We start from the raw sequence: 6395 nt of genomic DNA on the forward strand, positions 1-6395 counted from the left end.
AAAATCAAGGAAAATTGGATACTAACATAAATATAGATAAAAAATTACTAGTTAGAGCACAAATAATTACCTGTTGGTAGCTCAGAGCATCTTTCAACGGCGTTTTTGATGAACAACCGCACTTGATTTTGCTCAAGGTTCTTACCAGTTCAGCCTCGGTGTACCAGTGGCCTCGAGGGTGTAAGCAGGGAACACAAATGACTGAGTTGCCAAGTTTGGACTGACACGCTTGACGAGACCAAGGTAGTCGCGAAACAATCCGCAAACACGTGGACATGGAAATGACTTCTCGTCCACGAGGTTTATACCTGGCAGTCGCTTTGCACGCTCGCCTTCTTGTGCCAACGAAGCCTGATCGATACATACTCGGTGTGCTCATCTTGGTTCATAGCAACATCGTTCCAAGTAAGACTCAACATCTCGCTGATGCGGAAACATCCAAGATAGCTGGCACTGAGCAAGAAGCGGAACAGAGAACCAAGAAAGGGGTGGGCAGTTGACAACGAGTTGATCAAGCACGACAACTCAAACACCGAAAAAGCGTTTGCCTTGTTCTCGTCATCAATGTTGTGCTTTTTGTTGTATTTTTGCAATCCCACAACGTACTGCTAGGATTCAACATCGCGGGCTGGGTTGGGGTCCCTTTTGAGGTCAGCGAAGTAGGTAACCAGAGCTGTCTTTGCAGAGTCAACAGTCAGTGCCGTCCCTCCAAGGCTGTAAAGGTGGTGGAAAAATCCGTGCAGGAGCTGTGCGTGGTTCAATTGCAAGCACGTTCTCGCAGAACGCGAAGAACTGTCTTTGGTACGTTTTGTACGTTCGTAGCGTCGAAGTTGAGCGAAATGAACCTTGAATTGTCGCTTTGGATGGTACGATGGTTGCGCCCATGATGTCGAATGATTAATTTGTTCTGTGCAAGATGAAGCGACGCCCTGTATTTTTAGTTTGATATTCCATAACCGTCCAATCATAGGCTGTACATGTTCAATGTAAATGATATGTTTTCACCCGACAAGTAGGTCGTCCAATCAATGTATGAATGTTGTCGGTAAATTGTCGGGCCTGCCAATCCCATGCCCTGAAAATTGTCGGTTCCCAGGTATATGTATACTGAATCTAGAATAAAATGCTTCAGTATTCCGGATATGTGATATCAAGCGGATCGTGAAGCCGAAATCGGCGGGGGGGGCAAAATAGATGTCGTGCAAGAGCCCCACACAAAGGGAAAGTCTCCGAAATGTTTAAATTACGTGGGATGAGGTAAATCCCAATTTTCCCAACCGTTGCATGCTCCCTTTTCATCATTTTCAACTTCCACCGATTCGGGACTGGTATGATTCTTGATCCCCATGCACACTCATCTAATGCTGCCTCCGATTTGACACCTTTGGAGGCCCTCCAACGTAGCGCGCGCAGCGAGGTGGCGTGGCAATGATGGTCGATATCGATCGCGCATGTTGAGCCGTGTCCAAGGGGGTTCTCCAAGGATGGATCCACCATGGCACGATCTCCATGGACACTGCTCCACATGCGCGGTATTTCTCGCCACTATAACCACAAGATGGTGCAAATGCACGTTGCCACTATAACCACAAGATGGTGCAAATGCACGTTGGCTGTGAATGATGATATCATCGTTTTGGATTCCGACCGGGACGAGGTACTATTCAGAACTTTCATCTATATAATCATCAATGCCAGTCTCTGAATTTATGTTGTAGAGGTAACTTGACATCACAGCAGTGCGACGTTTGGTGATGATTGTGTGTAGTGATCGCGCTATTTGCGCAGCGAACGATGACGATGGAGATTGAGGCATGTTGGATCATACATGCGTCGAACTCTGTTGGCATCGTTCGCTGCGCCAGGTCCTAGCCATCATCTCCAAATGTCGCGCTTCAAGTGATGCTTGACGCCGAAAGCCAATGCATAGGGACCACAGCATAAGGTTGTATGCAGCACTGCGAGGGCCGACCTCGTCCACAAGGATGAAGACTAGTACACGTTGGGCAAATAGGGTTGACGATTAACTCATTAGACTTGATATTGCTGTACTGAAATGTTCGTTGGTCCGCTCTTCAGCTTCGTGTGCTCCAATGAAGCATGCCTTGACCATGACTTCATGGCTTAGTCCGCGGCATGAATTTTCGGGAACTGACTTCTACACTATCGAATCTATTAAGGAATATTTTTCATAGTATATTGTAATGTAAAATTAGCTCAGTGGTAGCGAGTCAGGATCTTAACCCAAAGGTCCCGAGTTCGAGTCGGGGGTTTTATTCAGTATTTGTATTTTTGTACCATTTCTATCTTTATCACTTCGTCGAAACAAGATGATGTGAGGCCAAACGTGCGGGTTGTCCCACTTACTGGAGCAAATCGGCCATTGTATATATGTTGATGAATGAAATAGCAGAGTTTGCGTGAGGCACGGAGGGACACCTGACGATGTAGCATACTGCATGATATCCAATTATCTAAATGAAAGAGGAGGACCAATCGTTCGTCGGTTACGAACATTTCTACCCGCAGGCACTACTGCACGACGTCGGCGTTGACCTCTGAAACGCGACGCTGCGTCGGTTCGATGGGCTTGGTTACGGACAAATGCTGTTGGAGGCAATGGTGCGCCATTGACATCTCGTCCTTGGACTTGCAGCGCGAAGACTAGATGACAACAGTACTTCTTTTTGTTGAAGATGTTGCATTCGCACGCCAAATTCCCAGGGACTGTGCAGACTTGCCAACCGTACGAGGGCTGGGCGTTGCCTGCGCAAATGGATTCGTGACGTATGTTGTTGGTGTTCTCGTTGTAGTAGTAAGCGTTGGCCACCTCCAAATGCTCAGGTGATGTCTCCGTGGGGCGACTTGTTTCCATGGTGGCAGTGGTGTTCGTCTCATTTCCAACCGTATCACTCTCACGCGCAAATGCCTGGGAGATAGCATGCCTTGGAACGACGCCCACGATACGGTCAGTCCCCGGAACATGTTCAAGATCTGGATTGGGAGGGACAACTTCGAGGAGGTTGTATGTGATAAGGCGACTGGATCGCCGGACCAATTTTTCGCTTGGAGACACTGCTGACGTGAAGGTTGTAATCTTGACCGTTGAATACTCCTCTGCGATAGAGCCCAGCAACTTAAACGTAGCGCACAACCCATGCAGTGAGCGCTGGGTATACGTTCCTAAACGTGGTTTAGTTCACATTGTAAACGCAGCAAAAGTACCTTTGAAGTGCTTGCTAAAGAGCTCGCATGGGTTATTCGTGGTGGGAAAACCACTAGGTGTATGGCACACCTGCCATTTGCAAAAGTCCCCGGTCATCCACTGTTCTGCGAAATAGCGGACGAAGTCCTTTGCCACAAGGATGTCACACGCCCCCTACACTTCCGTTGCTGAGGCCCAGTGCATCCGCCATTCGGACTTCGACTGTAATACATGTTGAACATGTGAAACGCAACCAAAGCTTTCACACGCGTGGGAACTGCCCCTAGCCGTTTGTTCACGGCAGCCACGCAGTGGTAGAAACACATGAGTATCGTCTGCACGTTGAGTTGGGGCAGCATCTTGATGGCGGCCACTGGTGCCAACCCTGCATCACCCATGACGTAGTGCAGACGCAGCTCACTTCCAACCACAAGCTGGTAAACATCCATGACAGCCGTCATTGCCCATTCGTACTCGTCGGTGGATTCTCTTCCAATTAGGAAGAAGGCAACAGGGTGGAACTTGCCGCCAGGGTCTGTGATCCCACAGATCAGAACTAAATACCCGATTGAATTGATCTTGTAGGTTGCATCCCAATGAAACACAAACGTCGATGGGTCCCCGATTCATCTGTCGGAGCAGCGCTTTCGTCGTCATTCCAACCTTGAACACACCAGTCGAACCACCGTAGCCAACTTGTGGTGCCCCGTCAAGCACCTTGAAGCCGAACGAAAAGTAGCGACACTCATCACTCTGCGGGACAACGTGCTCACCAAAGGGCAACCCAGACCACTCTCCCGGGACATGCGGCTGACCAGCGGGTGGCGCAGTCCAAAGCTGACCGATGGGCGGTGGAGACCACTCTCCCACTCGCTGGACCAATGGATGCAGGAGGGGCGGCGCTGTCCAATGCTGCTGGATAGGCGGAGACGACCATTGCATTCCTTGCCGGACATGTTGCTGCTGGGCTGGAGGCGCAACCCAATACGGTGGAGACCGATACTGCTGGATTGGTGGTGTTGACCAATGTACAACGGGTTGCTGGAAGGGCGGTCCATACCAATGCGGTGCAGACCGAAGTCCCTCTGATGGGACATGTTGCTGCTGGATGGGCGGTACAAATCGGGTTTGCATGAGCCAAGCGACCATTGCTGCTGGCTTGTTGTGCTCATCCATACAAACACTTCGGTAATACCGAGCGCGGTTTTGGAACACCTTAACATGCGGCATATTCGTTGCATGCACGAACTCCTTCAATCGGTGCTGTACCCTGCTTAGCGGGATTCCCTCTGCAAACAATCTGTCGCCTTGGTTTCGAATGGTCCGTGTCATTGCATTGGACGTTGGTCCGTGGCAGTCACCGTACTCTCCACGCTTGTACGCACACTTCTGTCGTCAAGCGAGCACTGAAGAACTTTGAGTCGCTTTGCGCAATACTCTCGGCAAATGCATTTCAGGTATCGGCAACGCATGTGGTGTATTCCCGATCCCAGGAAAATGGTGCAGCGAACCTTGCTGGTCAAAGTGATTGAGCAGGGGGCCAAATGGTCCTTAGCACCATCGAACGAACCAAAGTCTACTCCATCTAGTTCAGGCAAAGGTTGAACGGCGACCTTTCGCAGCGACTAGTCTCGAGTTTGCGATCGCCCGAGTGTTTCATTTTCACGACCGCACTCTCCTTAGTATCCGATATCAGAGTCGGTATGGGGTATTGTTTTCTCAAATGTAATTTCCCTAGGGGGTATCGCTCTGTGATAATTGGGCACTCCTCACCAATTATTTTCACCAGGGTCCCTTGACCATAAAATTTATCCAGCCACATACTACCAGCCATTCGTGATAGAGAGTTTTCGGACAGACAATTGGAGAGGACCTCAGAGATACGGATCTCGAAGTCAAATGTGGAAACGTACAATTTCGGACTGGAATTGATAAATTATTCAAAACCCAAACGTCGATTTTGGAAATATTGTAAATGGTTCGAAACCCAAAGGTCGATTTTGGAATTATTGTGATAAGTCCAGTGGGCAAGATAGGTAGTACGGAAAACAAACGCTCCATCTAAGCCAACACTTCAGCTAAAGCAATGGCCACCCGTGCTGCGAAACTGCCGCACGGCTACGGCTGCAAAATGGTTTGCCCGAACACGAAGCAACTTGCTTGAGCGCAGCATCCACCATGTTTCGCATTTCAAACGATTATTTGAAGACCTGCGTTCAAGAATCAAAGCTGCCAAGTCGACAATCTAATCACTTTCCAATTTACTCTTGAAGCTCGCTACCGCTACATTTGGTAGCACTTCTGGTTCAGTCAGGCAGCAAGGCCTTACACCGAGGGGCACAGCTCGGAGGTTGTAAGGTTACTCCATCTAGTTCAGGCAAAGGTTGAACGGCGACCTTTCGCAGCGACTAGTCTCGAGTTTGCGATCGCCCGAGTGTTTCATTTTCACGACCGCACTCTCCTTAGTATCCGATATCAGAGTCGGTATGGGGTATTGTTTTCTCAAATGTAATTTCCCTAGGGGGTATCGCTCTGTGATAATTGGGCACTCCTCACCAATTATTTTCACCAGGGTCCCTTGACCATAAAATTTATCCAGCCACATACTACCAGCCATTCGTGATAGAGAGTTTTCGGACAGACAATTGGAGAGGACCTCAGAGATACGGATCTCGAAGTCAAATGTGGAAACGTACAATTTCGGACTGGAATTGATAAATTATTCAAAACCCAAACGTCGATTTTGGAAATATTGTAAATTGTTCGAAACCCAAAGGTCGATTTTGGAATTATTGTGATAAGTCCAGTGGGCAAGATAGGTAGTACGGAAAACAAACGCTCCATCTAAGCCAACACTTCAGCTAAAGCAATGGCCACCCGTGCTGCGAAACTGCCGCACGGCTACGGCTGCAAAATGGTTTGCCCGAACACGAAGCAACTTGCTTGAGCGCAGCATCCACCATGTTTCGCATTTCAAACGATTATTTGAAGACCTGCGTTCAAGAATCAAAGCTGCCAAGTCGACAATCTAATCACTTTCCAATTTACTCTTGAAGCTCGCTACCGCTACATTTGGTAGCACTTCTGGTTCAGTCAGGCAGCAAGGCCTTACACCGAGGGGCACAGCTCGGAGGTTGTAAGGTTACTCCATCTAGTTCAGGCAAAGGTTGAACGGCGACCTTTCGCAGCG

At 48.9% G+C, this 6395-nt stretch overlaps 1 pseudogene across 1 annotated transcript; it reads left to right on the forward strand.

Moving 5' to 3' along the window:
* The first annotated feature begins 2206 nt into the window (after window positions 1-2206).
* Window positions 2207-2278, forward strand: H257_08665 (annotated as a pseudogene). Its single transcript has one exon. The product of its transcript is annotated as a tRNA-OTHER (tRNA).
* Window positions 2279-6395: the final 4117 nt, after the last annotated feature.

Source organism: Aphanomyces astaci (genome assembly GCF_000520075.1).
Source record: "Aphanomyces astaci strain APO3 unplaced genomic scaffold supercont1.19, whole genome shotgun sequence".
NCBI lineage: Eukaryota > Oomycota > Saprolegniomycetes > Saprolegniales > Verrucalvaceae > Aphanomyces > Aphanomyces astaci.